Raw genomic sequence first — 15,825 nt, 5'->3', positions numbered from 1 at the left:
CCATCAATAATTTGTTGGAGAAATGCATGAGTGGGTGAGTTCAAGGAATGAATGAAGAGCAGGTGCAGCATTCAGGCCTCTGTGTTTAGAGAGATGGTAGTTGTGAGCAGAGCTCAGAGCTGGACAGCAAGGGTTTGAACCCCAGATTTCAGCACTTTGACAAGTTACCCAATTTCCCATGGCCTTGTTTCTCTCGCCTGTAAAATGGTTTTATGATCGTACCTATCCCATAGAATTGCTATAGTAAAAGCTCTAGGATGGGGCTGGAGGCAAATACTCTGGGAGCATTTGCTATTATGAGAATTTCTCATCTTGGGCAGGTCTCCTGGAAAGTGTCTGGCAACTGTCTCCCTCTTTTGTACCCCATCCAGCTGCCTCACACCCAGAAAGTTGGACTCAGGCCTGCAGGGAGAAGCAGTCAGGCCATGAGCAAGCCAGGCCTGGAGAATCAGCTAACTGGCGGGTCTTATCTCCCACCCCCTATTTCCCCTCTCCCTTCACCCTACCTTCTCCTCCCACCCCACCCCACTCCCCAAAGCTTATAGGTGGCCCCAGGCAGCACAGACTGTTAGGGCTGAGCCAGTCTGGCCACATCCAGAGCAAAGGCATTTAAGCCCCGAACCTGAAACTCACAAGTAAAAGAAATCTGAAGTTTGGGCTGGGCACGGTGGCTCATGCCTGTAATCTCAGCACTTCGGGAGGCCTAGGTGGGTGGACGGCTTGAGTTCAGGAATTAGAGACCTGCCTGGGCAACATGGCAAAACCCCATTTCTACAACACACACACACATACACAAAAATTAGCCAGGCATAGTGGCCTGCCTCTGTGGTCCCAGCTCCTCGGGAGGCTGAGGTGGGAGGATCACTTAAGCCTGAGCCTGGGAGGTTGAGGCTGCAGTGAGCTGTGATCACACCACTGCAGTACAGCCTAGCCAACAGAGTGAGACCATCTCAAAAAAAAAAAAAAAAAAAAAAGGTCAGGTGTGGTGGCTCACGCCTGTAATCCCAGCACTTTGGGAGGCTGAGGCAGGCCATCCTGGCTACACAGTGAAACCCTATCTCAACTAAAAATACAAAAAATTAGCCGGGCGTGGTGGGGGGCACCTGTAGTCACAGCTACTCAAGAGGCTAAGGCAGGAGAACGGTTTGAACCCAGGAGGCGGAGGTCTGGGGAGCTGAGATCGTGCCATTACACTCCAGCCTGGGCAACAAGAGCAAAACTCTGTCTCAAAAACAAAAAAAAAGAAAGAAAGAAAGAAAGAAATCTTAAGTTTGTTAAACTCCGCCCTGCAATCCCTTTGCTAGCTATTTTCTCTCTCTTATCTCTCCATTCTTTATCAGGTCCTCTCCAGCACCTAAAGCTTTCACAGTAATCACCACTCTAAGTGAACGGTCCAGGTTTTTGATACTTGATTAGGGCAAAGAGAGGCTAATCAACTTTTCAGCTGCTGCTGTGTAATTCTGAGTAAGTCATTGTTTATAGAAAGGAAGATAAAAACCACACAGGCAAAAAAGGTGGGGAATCAAACCTTTTTTTAATACTATCAGCTACAAAAAAGTTCAAGGATATATATGGGTTCATAGGATATACTAGAACCTCTTCACGACTTTGAAAACTGGGCCATTTCTTTTTCTTTTGTAATCAAGTCAAAAGAGCCCCATTGTTGAGAATCTGACAGTCCTAGTTGGAATCCCCAAACTCCCAGCCTTACAGAGGAAGGGGCCCTCACTTGGAAAACGGGACTAAACACTCCCATCACAGGACTCCTGGATAGTCCTGGTCACAGTCGTTCCTCTTCCCTGTGTGGACTATAAATTTGCAAGGGAAAACAGAGGGCCTGTATTGAATGCAATGAAACACAAAGATATAAAACTAAGGGAAGAGGTCAAAAACAAGAAAATTCTTGAGGCCAAAAGTAGAGGTCATCTTACCTCAATCCACCAGCAAAGAGATAAGTAACAGGAAAAGATGATTAACAATCAAGGAGCTGTACAGACCTAACACACTACAAAGCAATGACCTGAACGATTACGTACTCTACCAAAGCAAAGCAGAAATCCCTGTGATTGGGCAGCAGGGAAGAAACTCTGCCCTGTAAACAAAGAGGCTTCTGGCCAGGCTGGCAGAAATATTGCATGTTCATAACAAATGCTCTCTGCACTAATCCCAAACACTTCAACTCCATGACGACCCTCCACTAACTCCCTGGAAATGTTCCCTGGAGCTGATCCTTCTTGGGTTGAAATATTTAGCTAGTGCCCATTGTAGTAATGAACATTCACTGACTAGCCCTGTTTTAAACTCATCTCTAATTATAACTCCATATGGCCTCTAAGCCCTTACTACCTGTAATTTTAAGAGCTGGAGGCAATTACTATGCAGCCAAGTTTTGTTTTTGTCGCAAGTACCACATAAACAGGAATTGGATGTGCACAGCTTCGTTTTACTATAGAATACCCAACACTGAATTTTGTTTTTAATCTCTTACCCAACAACCAATTATCTACAGAAACTCAGAGGTTTGCAGAATTTGAAGAAAGGTGGAAATCACGTCTCTCTAACCTAGGATGTGGGACCCGTTCAGAGCCTTTCTGGACAGCCTAATCTACCCTCTTCTTTAAAACACCTAGAAAAGCAGTAGTCCATAAAATTTCCCTTTGATTACAAGGTTGCAATGGTCTTTAGTGGAATACCTTCTCTTTAGGTCTGAACCGATTTACTATTTTCCTCTACCTCATCTAGTAGAGACTGTGATGGTAAAAAGAAGTTGTGAGAACACAATTTCTTTTTTTTTTTTTTTTTTTTTTTTTTTTTTGAGACGGAATCTCGCTCTGTCGCCCAGGCTGGAATGCAGTGGTGCGATCTCGGCTCACTGCAAGCTCCGCCTCCCGGGTTCACGCCATTCTCCTGCCTCAGCCTCCCGAGTAGCTGGGACTACAGGCGCCCGCCACCTCACCGGGCTAATTTTTTGTATTTTCAGTAGAGACGGGGTTTCACCGAGTTAGCCAGGGTGGTCTTGATCTCCTGACCTCGTGATCCACCCACCTCGGCCTCCCAAAGTGCTGAGATTACAGGCGTGAGCCACCACGCCCGGCGGAGAACACAATTTCTTAATCAGCTCGGCTTAGAGGAGCAAGAAACAGTAGAGAGAACTTAGCTTTGTATTCAGACAGACCAGAGCACTCTCGAACTTCAACTCTGCCATTTTCTTTTTGTTGTTTGTTTCTAAGACAGAGTCTCACTCTGTGACACAGGCTGGAGTGCAGTGGCATGATCATGGTTCACTACAGCCTCAACCTCCTAGGCTCAAGCCATCCTCCCATCTCAACATACAGAGTAGCTGGGACCACAGGCACGCGCCACCACACCAGGCTAATTTCTGTATTTTTTGTAAAGGCAGCATTTCACCATGTTGTCCAGGCTGGTATTGACCTCCTGGGCTCAAAGGATCCACCTGCCTCGGCCTCCCAAAGTGCTGCGATTACAGGCATGAGAACTTTGCCGCTGTCAAGTACTATGCACCTTTGCAGGATTCAGCACCTCCTTGGACCTCAGTTTCCTCATCTGTAAAATGAGGTCACTGCCACCTGCCTCTCAGGAATGTAAAGGGTTTACAGTAATGAAAGAAATGTGCTGAGCGTGATACCTGGCACTTGAAAGACAGTGAATAAACAAATAGTAACTACTATAACCATGAGGTTATTAGCCCAATGGGTCAGCTATTTGGAAACCACCTACCCAAGGGAAAAACAGTGTGAAGTCCAGTTTTCAGCCTGCCCAAGGAAGCCTGAGCTAAAGCGACCATGGGATGATGAGAAACCAATGTCTGCCCATTGGCAGGAGAAATAACCACAAACCAAACCACTTGCTCCAAAAAGTGTGCAGCTGCGGCTTTCACACTGCACTTTGTATTCTCCTTCCAGCTCTGTTGCAGAGGTAGCCACTACTAAGCTTACTTTACCAGTTACTAATGTGCCAAACACGGATCCAGCCACATTCTCCATGAGCTTCCCACCCACAGCAAGTACCCCTGTTCAGCACACTCCAGAAGCAAAAGACACCTGCTGGAATCTGGTCTCCTCCTCCACCTCCCACCTCCCCTTTGCATGATGGGTACCTGCGCCCTTCCTGCTCCTGGAGTCAGACACATCCAAAATCAGTCATTTGGTGTATGGGCCTAATAGAATAAGCCTTAATGTAAACCCAAGTAAAGCATGTCTTATACCTCCTGTGCCAATGAACTGACGAGGCATCTACCCAGGCGAGGCTAGCCAGGTGCCCCATAGTACCCCACAGGCTACTGTGTTCCTCTTGATTAGAAAAGTTCCTAACTTATTGCAATCCACGGTTTACATCCCCACCTGACTCAGGCTCCTTAAGGCAGGAACCTTATCCTGTTTACCAACAACTCTGGGTAATACATCGCTTTTGCTAGTAATAGGGGCGTCATAAAAATGTGTTCGGCCGGGCGAGCGCAGTGGCTCATGCCTGTAATCCCAGCACTTTGGGAGGCTGAGGCAAGCGGATCACCTGAGGCCAGGAGTTCAAGAACAGCTTGGCCAACATGGCGAAATCCCATCTCTACTACAAATACAAAAATAAGCCGGGTGTGGTGGCGCATGTCTGCAACCCCAGCTACTCAGGAGGCTGAGGCAGGAAGGATTGCTTGAACCCAAGAAGCGGAGGTTGCAGTGAGCCCGAGATCACATCACTGCACTCCAGCCTGGGTGACAGAGCAATCATCTCAAAAACCAAAAACAAACAAACAAACAAACAAAAGACACCTTAGTGTGAATTTAAGATGAAGCACTCTCTCCCCCAAGGATATTGGCTTGAGGGATGGAGGAGGGTACATGAAGAGAGAAGTAAAGGTAAAGGGGGTTGCAACTCGGACACACCGGGCTGAAAACAGTAAGCCTTCCCTCCTCGGTAAAGGTCAGTCAACCCTGGTGCTATTTCCATCCCCCACCCCGTTCCCTTTTTTATTATTTTATTTTTTCCTTTTCCATTTTCAGGGTTTTCATGTCATAACTGGTTCTTGATAACAGCAATGTCACATGCCTGAAAAAAGTAAGCACTTGGTCATCCAGAGAAAATTACCCAATTTTCAGTTTCCCTTAAACTTTGTTTTCCTGCTCTGATGCCAACCTCCCAGTCATGCCACCGCCCTTTAGTGCCGAGATCAGAAGACGAAAAGAAAGGAAAAGCATACAATCAGTTAGATATTTTTAAAAGGTCAATGGCATCTCTTAGATAAATGGGTTCCATGGGGAAAGAGAGTTAGGAGGCCATTAAATTTCTTTAACTCTCCTTCACCCACCAGCACAAGCAAATTAAACAAGGGGAAAAAAAGGAAGCCAAAAGGGCAGTCAATTCTTAAGACAAACCAAAGGCCTTTTCTAGCTGCGGTATCTCCGTTCCCTAAATGGAAAAGTCTCTCACTAACTCTTTCTTCATATTTTTCTTCACTTACTTTATTCTAATCACTTTAGGATATTAGAGCTGCTACTCCAAAGTGAGAAATTGCAATAAATGTGCTTAGGCCCACATTGACATAAACTTTTTTTTCGGCGGGGGGGTGGGGGGAGGTCGAGTGTATTATTATACTCACGGTGTAACTACTGCTGTTCAGGTGTGACTTTTCAGACACCATGAATTCAACAGCATCCTCGAATAAGCATTTTTCTTTTCCCAATTGAGACAAGATTTGCAGGTTAACAAAGCATTTAATAATATGGCTTCATTTTGTTGTCATGGTCTCACACACACACACACACACACACACACACACACATACACAAAACAGTAGGAAAACACTTTCCATATGGTCTTGCTCCCCAAAGGCTGATGATTCAGGTCAGGGACACCCTGTAAGACCATGCGCTCCACGTAACCTCCATTTCAAGCCAGAGCCAAGACAATGAAGACGGCTCCCACAGGGTGCACACCTCCAGCAAGTGAATACAGTAATAGCAGCAGAGCATGGTCGTGGAAGTTGGAGAAAAGAGAGAAAACCAAGTGGGCAAAATTATGTCATTTTTGTATTTTTCAAAAGGAGTGTTCTTTGGACGTATATGAGGAGCTAGAAATGAACATAAATGTTCTTTCACTTTGGCAAGGCATTCTTGAAAGGATGTCATCCCACTGCTAATAAAAATATAATATAGGCTGGGCACGGTGGCTCATGCCTGTAATCCCAGCACTTTGAGAGGCCGAGGTGGGCGGATCACCTGAGGTCAGGAGTTTGAGAACAGCCTGGCCAACATGGTGAAACCCTGTCTCTACCAAAAATACAAAAAAGTAGCCGGGCATGGTAGTGGGTGCCTGTAATCCCAGCTACTTGGGAGGCTGAGGCAGGAGAATCACTTGAACCAGGGAGGCGGAGGTTGCTGTGAGCCAAGATTGCACCATTGCACTCCAGCCTGGGTGACAAGAGTAAAACTCCGTCTCAAAAAAAAAAAAAAAAAAAAGAGGGCCACCCCCTAAGAAAAACTTAAAACCACTGATTTGTGGTCAGGTAGCAACATCAGGGTGGAAATCTAATACAAACATCATACTTGGGGTACAAAAGGAAATTAACCAAGATCCCAGAGACTATGACATGACTAACAAGGACAGTGAAAACACATTTTCTCATTAAAATATATGACCTAATTCAGCCAATATAAGCATGGTTACATTTTCCTTAGTCCTACTTCTCTATCATTTTTAAGATCATGTGACAGGTGTCTCAGGTGTCATCTCAGATGTGCCATGCTATACACTGTGTTCTGTCTGCAGGGCTTCATCATACTTCCAGAATAAGTTTAATCTACAAAAATGCACTTAGGTTAACACAAATATCAACCACAAAACGTTAAGGATGTTGTTAGCGCCGGGCGCGGTGGCTCACGCCTGTAATCCCAGCACTTTGGGAGGCCGAGGCGGGCGGATCACAAGGTCAGGAGATCGAGACCACGGTGAAACCCCGTCTCTACTAAAAATATAAAAAATTAGCCGGGCGCGGTTGTGGGCGCCTGTAGTCCCAGCTACTCGGGAGGCTGAGGCAGGAGAATGGCGTGAACCCGGGAGGCGGAGCTTGCAGTGAGCCGAGATCGCGCCACTGCACTCCAGCCTGGGCTGGGCGACAGAGCGAGACTCCGTCTCAAAAAAAAAAAAAAAAAGGATGTTGTTAGCGTTGGCTTCTTGAAGGAAAATTCCCCACATTTATGCAACTCCATTATCTATGTGGGGGAGTCTCGGGAAGGTCTCCAAGAGCTGACCAAACCCTAAAGTATTTTTTCTCCTTTTAATCTGAAATTATTTCCGAATATGACACGTCAAATTATCACTTGGTTTTCCCTGAATAGGACAACCCTGTATTATAACCTTGACCCTGACAAGGACTCCTTGGTTCTAATGCCTACACTCCCACCTCCTTGGCAGAAAGGGCCCCGGCAGTATTGACTGTTAACAGAGAGGTAGAAACGAAGGGAACTTCAGTAAAGGCACCATCTACTGTCTAAAGTTGGAATGCACCAACCAACAGGTTCTTCAGGTGGAGAGGTGGATTAAGGAAGAGTTTAGAGGGCCTGAGATGAGTTCTAGATCAGGACTGATCTTTAGCCGTCGGAAGAGTGGCTGGTGGGAGCAACCCGCAAAGCAGAGGTTTTCAAACTTGTCTGCGCATTAGAATCACCTGGGGCGTCTTAAAAACTCCATTGTCCAGGCTGCGACCCAGGGAAGCTGAATCCAGATCTCTGGGAGTGGGACACAGGCACCAGTATTTTTTAAGACTCTCCAGATGTGCAGGCAAGTTTGAGAACCAATGCCTGCAAAAGCATTCGCAGTGAGCCTTGAGCAACGTTTTGAGCGGCATAAGCAGAGTTGGGAGGGCAGCGGCCTTAGGGTGAAGGGGAACACACAAAGCAAATATACAAAGTTTCAAAAATCCTGTGTAACTAACTCCAACATGACAGCCAAGTACCTGTCTAGAGGCCAAACAGTGATGCAACTTGGAAAAGTCCCGGGGAGAGCCAGAATCAGAATGTGTGCTCCAAGTGAGGCGGGGGCTCTCGGGGATGACCTGCCTGGGCGGTGCAGTGGTCGGGAGGATCCGGGAAGAGAGAGGCCACACGCCCCTTTTTGTTCCAGGGCATGGTCTGGCCGAGCACGCCAAGGACTTAGGTACGACAGGATAGGTCAGGGACTGCTTCGCGTGGGTCTCTCCCAGCTGTCACTAGAGCCGGAGGGTCCAGGCAGGGGTGCGAAGGCACAGGGCCCCTCTTCACTAAAGGGAGGTCCTGCAGGGCCTCCTCCCTCCCACCCCGCCGCGAGGCGGGTTCCCCAGGGATCGCCCGCATCTGTTCTGCGCCTGTCCTCGGCTGGGCGCGGCGCGGGAGTCCGGGTCGCACTTACCAACCCCAGGACCCGCGCGAAGCGCGGCACCGAGAGAGGACGCCCGGACTGAGCACAGCGCACCTGGCTGAGCCCGAACGCCTGGGGGTCCCGCCGCCCTGGGCGGCACCTAGCACCCTGGAGCCCGGCTCCCGGCGCACACCCGCCCCGCTCCCGGCCGGAGCTCACTCACCGCCGCCGCCGCCGCCGCCGCCGCCGCCGCCGCCGCCTCCCGCGTCCAGCTCCCGCCGCAGCCAGCAGAGCCTGGCCGGAGTGGAGGGGCCGCTGCGCCGCCAGGAGGCCGAGCGAGCCCGCGCCCCGCCCCGCAGCCGCCGCCCGCCCTCCCGGGAGGAGGGGCAGGGGCCGGCCGGGGGCCTAGACCCGCCGGGGCTGCAACGGGCCCAACCCTCCCTTCGATCCGCCCGCGGCCGGTCGGGACGAACCTCCCCAGGCACCATCGCACGACCCGCCCTCTGCTCCGCTCGGCCCCAGGCTGCGCTTAGACCTCACCCTTCCCCGGAGCGGCTCGTCCTTCCACCTCCCCTCCGCCTTCACCGTGTATATTTCTTGTCCCAGCCTCGGCCTCTCCAAATTCCTGGCCTCCAGGAAGCCCTCCCTATTTCGCGCTCCCAACTGCTCCGAGCTCAGTTTACCCCTTTCCCTTCCTTTCCCTGCTCAGTCTTTTTCCCCCTCGCTGTCAGAAACTTAAGGGATAGCGCTCTTTGCCACAGCAAACCCACACCTATTTATTGAGCACCTACTATGTCTAGACACTGGTGGGGAGGGAATCCCACTTGGGCGGTAACAACAAATGTCTGTTTCTGTTGAAGAGACAGGAAGGTGGGGCGCCTCGTAAGGTGACACAGCTGGCGGTAGTAGGGCTGGGACTCCAATACAGTTTTTAGGTCCTTGTTTAGACCCACTCCACGGTAAACTGCGGCATGCCTCTCGCTAGCTGTGAGAACTTGGACAAAATGTTATCAGTTCTAAACCCCAGTTTACTCATCTGTAAAATGAAGAGCTGGATACTCCATCAGCTATAAGGATTCCCTGAGAAAACAACTTTTTTTTTTTTTTTTGAGACGGAGTCTCGCTGTTTTGCCCAGACTTGAGTACAGTAGCATGATCTCGTCTCACTGCCTCCGCCTCCCGGGTTCAAGATATTCTCGTGCCTCAGTTGCTAGGACTACAGGTGCTCACCACTACACCCGGCTAATTTTTGTGTTTTTGTAGAGACGGGGTTTCACCACGTTGGTCAGGCTGGTCTCGAACTCCTGACCTCAAGTGATCCACCCGCCTTGGCCTCCCAACGTGCTGGGATTACAGGTGTGAGCCACTGTCCCCGGCCCAACCAGTACTTAATACGCGTTTGCTGACATATTAAATGAAATAGACCCTTGAAAACTTAACAATTCAAAACAATATAAAAGGACTTGAAAAAGTAATTGGTTGGTGCAAAAGTAATTGCAGTTTTGCTATTACTTTCAATAGGAAAAGCCGCAGTTACTTTTGCTCCAACCTAATAATAGTGATTCATTGCCAGGAAAGAAAAAAAAAAATGCTACTTGTCCCAAGCGGGCAGCATGATCAAGGGAGTCTTTTTGGAGGAAGCTGGATTGCACTATTCTCAAGCTAGGGGGTCTAGGTTGGGGAAGACAGCCAAGGTGGTGGGGTGTGTGAATAGCACCCAGAGGATGGACCAGCTTTCCTGAGCAGAGGCTGCCTGGGGCGGGGCACACATGCTAGAAAGTGGGATGAGGCATATTAGAAAGGTAGATGGGATCAGACGGTGGAAAAGGCATGAAATGCCAAAGTGAGGGGGCTCAAGGCAACCAAACAGTACTTGGACACCTCAAAATGACTGGAATGGAACCTGCATGCAATAGAGGGCACCTAAATGGCCCTGGAAACCAGATGGGGGAAACCCATAACCTAGGAACCAGCAGAGTCATGGGGTAGAGGGGGAGTTGCAACAGGGAGGGACAGGAAAGAAATAATTTTCCAACTGGGCTTACGCCTGTAATCCCAACACTTTGGGAGGTCAAGGCAGTGGATCACTTGAGCACAGGAATTCAAGACCAGCCTGGGCAACATGGCAAAACACTGTCTCTACAAAAAAAAAAAAAAAAAGTGCATACATACACACACACACACACACACACACACACACACACACACAAATTAGCCAGGCCTGGTAGCATGTGCCTGTAGTCCCAGCTACTCAGGAGGCTGACATGGGAGGATCAATTGATCCTGGGAGGTTGAGGCTGCAGTGAGTTGTGACTGCCCCGGTGGACTCCAGCCTGGGCAACAGAATGAGACTCTGTCTCAGAAAAAGAAAGAAAAGAAAAAGAGAGAGGAGGGAGGGAGGGATGGAGGGAGGGAGGGAGGGAGGGAGGGAGGGAGGGAGGGAGGGAAAGAAGGAAGGAAGGAAGGAAGGAAGGAAGGAAGGAAGGAAGGAAGGAAGGAAGGAAGGAAGGAAGGAAGGAAGGAAGGAAGGAAGGGGAAGGGAAGGAAAAAGGGAAGGGAGGGGAAAAGGGAAGGGAAAAGGGAAGAGAAGGGCTTTTCTTTGGAAGATCAGATGTCTTGGTGACCAGATGTATGCAGTGAGGGAGTGGAATTGGCAAAGACAAAGCTGAGGTTTCCAGGCTGGGTGCCTTGGAGCATCAGAAATAGGAACAATACGGAAAGAGGCTGCTTTTCAGGAGAGCTGCTGAAGGTTCTATGGAGCATGAAGTAATGGTGGAACTTTTTGGTGAAATGCCCCAGCAGGCAGCTGGGAAGTGGAGGAGTGTCTCTGGGCAGCATCCATGTGGAGGGTGAGGGGAGAATGAGGACCAGGATCCAGGAAAGGAGAGTGCAGTGCCTTCACGGAGGGTGGAGGAAGAGGAGGGCATCACCCAAGGGAGAAAGAGGAGGGTAACTGAGAGCTGTCAGGAAGAACCTAGGAGTCTTTGATGGAAGCCCAAGGGTGAGGGACTCCTGAAGGAGAGGGCAGTGCCGAATGTCACTAATCCACTTCTCACATGGGCCCTTCCAAGGATCCGTAGAGAGTGTGCACTCAGGAAATATTTGTTAACTATCAAAAAAAAAAAACATTTCATCAGCAACTTCCCCTCCCATACAGCTATTTCGCTGATGACAAAAATAAGGGGAGCTGTTGGAGGCAAAGACAGAGGTGAAAGAGATTAGCTACCAGAGACACTGCTTTCGATGCTCCCATTGTCGAGATGAATGCTCAAGCCCCTCCAGCCTCAACTTAAAGCAGACACTTCCAGGGAATGCTTCTGAAAAACATCTTTGTTTTTGTTTTTATTTAATATAAAGTCTGGCTCCCTTAATTATGGTTTTTGAGCCTGCAGAAAGATTGGGGGGGAACAGGGGGGGTCAGTGGCAGCAACTTGCCAAAGAGAAGTTTCCAGGAGGATGAGTAGAGAAAAATCACCTCTTTCCTCCTCCAAATTTTCTGTACATGAAATACATGATACAAAAATATTCACATAAGTGCTACAGTACAAATGACATCTGAGTAGTGACACAGAATACAGGAAGGGTGGCAGAAGGGAGGCTGCAGCGTGGAACAGGTCTTATGGCATGCACTTGGAAGATACAATGCAAGGCCGGGCGCAGTGGCTCATGCCTGTAATCCCAGCACTTTGGAAGGCCAAGACGGGTGGATCACTTGAGGTCGGGAGTTTGAGATCAGCCTAGCCAACATAGTGAAACCCCATCTCTACTAAAAATACAAAAAATTAGCCGGGCGTGGTGGTACACGCCTGTAATCCCAGCTACTCAGGAGGCTGAGACAGGAGAATCACTTGAACCCAGGACGTGGAAGTTGCAGTGAGCCAAGATCACACCATTGCGCTCCAGCTGGGGTTGACAGAGTGAGACTTCATCTCAAAAACAAAAGAAGAAGATGTAATGCACATGGATAACAGAAAGAGTGTGGAGGGCATTTCTGGAAGGTGTGATCATACATACACCCAAGACAGGGAAACAGGAGGAAGTGAACGAAGCAAAAGATAGTACATGGTTTATTTGATTGAAGTGGACAAGCTATTCTGCTTGTAAAGAAAGATGGGACTGGGACGGACACCCAGGAAGAGGGCTTTTGCTTAGTCTTTGGGAAACAGGCTGCCTTAATATGGGTTGCCCTGAAGGGGGAGCCTGTGACAAGACTTGCCTGCCGGCGGTGTATTTAGGGTGATCCCTAGAAGCAGGAGACAGGGAGCAGGAAGAGTGGGACAGGGAAGGAGGAAAGACACTATTAGGGTGTGTTAGTGAGAGTGGTGCTATATGCAGGGGGCCTGATTCCCCTAGGACCTCCTGGGAAGATGCTGAATGCCCCCCAGAATTGACAACCTGAAGTTCAGGGAGCTGGAGTATTTTTCCAAGTCTTCAACAAAGACTGCTCCTATGTGCCTTACCCCTACTTCTAGGCTACCCACCTCCCATGCTGAGAGGGCTCCTTGGAACAAAAGTGCTCCCTTGTGATGGAAAGCTGTCAGCGCGAAGTTGGTCTGAGCGTGCAGGGAGCTGTCCCAGCACGGATAGCTTCTGCGCCGCCAGGCTGCTGCAGTGCACATGGCTTCAGGCTCCGCCACTGCTGTGCCAGGACTCCTTCAGGACCTGGTGCCTACATCATTCCACAGCCAGCAGTCTCTCCTGGCGCTATCCCTCTACTCCAAGCTGTTGCGTGGTGGAGCAACTCCACCAAAACACCGATTCCCCATAAACAGGTTTCCCCAGAACCCCAGAGGTCAGATTTCCAGCAGGTTCCATGGGCATGGCGCCATAGAAACTTCTTTCCCCTCCAGTGAGACCCAGCTGTGTCCTCTCCAACAAGGTCTGGCTCTGAGCAGGAGCAGAGGGGAGACTAATTCCTTGGGTGCTCAATCTCATTTTTGGACTTTGCACACTTCCCACATGAAGTGAGGAATCTCAGCCTTAAACTGCTCACTTTTCAAAGTGTTCACTTCTACAAGTGTTGAGGGAAGAGACTTAATACATCAAACACTCGTATTAAGTTTCTGTTTGAACTTCTAGAGCCCCTCGGGCAGGCAAACTTGCTAGGCCTACGGAAAAAGAATCAAACCCCCTGGCAAGGTGTGGCAAGCCTCTCAAAATCTGGCCCCAGCTGGCAGATAAGTCAAGGAGAGGGCTATGCCCCTAGCCAGCCATCCACACCGTGGGCCTGCTGTCAAGATTCCTTCATCTAAAACACCCTTCCTTCTTGCTCTTTCAAGGTTTAGCTTAAGTCCCTCCTCCTCTAAGAAATCCTCCTCCATCCTCCCTTTCTGCCTTGTGGGGTGTTTTATTGTAGCACCTATTTACTTGTAATTCAACCCTTCCACACACTGTGAGTTTCTTAACTGAAGGGAATGGGTCAGACTCCTCCCTGAGTCTCTAGCCACTAGCACATAGCAGGTGTTCACTAAATGTTTGATGAATGAATGAATAAGCATGCTAGTCAGCACGCACACACGTAGCCAGTCAGGAAATGCCGTTGTAGAACAGGTTTTGAGGTGAAGCTCACCTCTTGTGGCCAGGCCAGAGACTGGCCCAGCCCATCTGAATGCCAATAAAGACTTGCCCCATGGCCTTGGACTAGTAACCTAATCTCTGTAGCCTGGATCCCTAGGCCTGCAAAAAGAGGTGATATTTATTTACCTCATAGCGGAAGAAGTGAGACCTAATTAACAGTAAATGGTCCAGCCGGGCACAGGGGCTCCTGCCTGTAATCCCAGCATTTTGGGAGACCGAGGCAGGAAGATCACCTGAGATCGGGAGTTTGAGACCAGCCTGGCCAACATGTTGAAACCCCGTCTCTACCAAAAATACAAAATTAGCCGGGCGTGGTGGCATGCGCCTGAATCCCAGGTACTCAGGAGGCTGAGGCAGGAGAATCACTTGAACCCGGGAGGCAGAGGTTACAGTGAGCTGAGATCGCACCATTGCACTCCAGCCTGGGCGACAGAGTGAAACTCCATCTAAAAAACAAAACAAAACACAACAAAAACAGAAAAAAACAAAAACAAAAACAAAAACAAAAACCGTCCTAAGAAGCCTTTGGAAAAGTCACTGTGTATGTGTATAGTATGGAGGAAGGGAATGAAACCCAGTATGCCATTGCACATCCTTATTCTATGGGAGAGACAAGAAGATAAACTATTACTTTTTTTATTCGCTCTAAAGGTAGCATACCCCATTATATGGTGGAAATGTTGAAAGAGGAGTGAAGTTTCTCAGTAAGAGAAAAACATCAAATAGCTTGAGTTTGACTCCATGCTACTCCTCCAGTATTTCCCCTAAGGGGAACACAGATTTCTTCCCACAGATATTTCAACGTGCAAGGTGAATGAAAAATCAAGAGAGAACCAATAGCAACATTAGAGGGATTCAGAACAGTCAAAAGTATTTTAGATACATTTTGTGGTCGGTTGGACCCCGGTTGGAGCCAAGCATGGCTTGAGTTTCTAGAAGCTTGGACTGCCAGTCTTACAGACTGAAGAACTTAGTGTAGGAATGTCAAAGCTCTACTGACCAGTGGAAGGAGGAATTTTCCAGAAACAAGGCAAGTTTACACTCACCATCCCCTCAGCCATCCCCAAAACACCAACTAATACTAATTCAATAAACATGCATGTATTAAATGTTTTTGGGAATGTGTCCCTGGTTATGTTGAAACAACTCCAAAATTGAAAATTCCCTTTCGAACCATGATTTCGGCAAAGTTGGGATAGCTCCAACTCCAAGTTTCAAAAGAAAACCTTAGCCGGGCACAGTGGTTCAGGCCTATAATCTCAGCACTTTGGGAGGCCGAGGAGGGCAGATCACTTGAGCTCAGGAATTTAGAACCAGCCTGGGTAACATAGTGAAACCCCATCTCTACAGAAAATACAAAAAAAATTCGTCAGGTGTGATGGCTCGCGCCCGTAGTCCCAGCTACTCAGGAGGCTGAGGTGGGAAGATGACCTGAGCCCATGAGGTCTAGGCTACAATAAACTATGATTGCGTCACTGCATTCCAGCCTGGATGACAGAGCAAGACCCTGTCTCAGAAGAAAAGAAATTAAAAACAAATAAAGAAACAAAAATCCTTGAAACATTTAAAAAGTTTTGACTCTGTGGACCACATTTTATTTGTAGCAAATTAATCAACCATTCTTTGGTTTGAATTATTTGGTTATAGATGATCTTGAGTGACACATTCTCAGATTATTTTCAGACCAACTGGGCAACAAATGAGACCAAAAGACACCAGTACAAATGTTTTAAAATTCTGCATTTTTGTTCATTTCTGACTGCCAAAGCCTTCTAGCAAGGGATTTCTCCTTTCAAAACACATTTTTCTTGGCTATGTCTAAAGCAAAAGTAGCAAGCCAGGACTATTTGGTGGCTAGGGCTGAAATAATGAAAACTCAAATTTAGTCTTGCAGTAGTACAA

At 48.4% G+C, this 15,825-nt stretch overlaps 1 protein-coding gene across 8 annotated transcripts in view; it reads right to left on the bottom strand.

The window, feature by feature from the left end:
* Positions 1 to 8,646, bottom strand: part of CGNL1 (cingulin like 1) — a 176,124-nt gene extending 167,478 nt beyond the window's left edge. For 7 of the 8 annotated variants that reach the window (XM_045395519.3, XM_065547964.2, XM_065547966.2 and 4 more), the window contains exon 1: positions 8,570 to 8,646. The gene's annotated coding sequence lies outside the window, so the exon portion shown is untranslated. Of the gene's footprint in view, positions 1 to 7,966 lie in introns of all 8 variants that reach the window. The other variant, XM_065547962.2, reaches the window with a different exon arrangement.
* Positions 8,647 to 15,825: the final 7,179 nt, after the last annotated feature.

The sequence above is a fragment of the Macaca fascicularis genome, chromosome 7 (genome assembly GCF_037993035.2).
Source record: "Macaca fascicularis isolate 582-1 chromosome 7, T2T-MFA8v1.1".
Classification (NCBI taxonomy): Eukaryota; Metazoa; Chordata; class Mammalia; order Primates; family Cercopithecidae; genus Macaca; species Macaca fascicularis.
The sequence above is the reverse complement of the archived record's forward strand: the minus strand, read 5'-3'. Positions and strand labels throughout refer to the sequence as shown.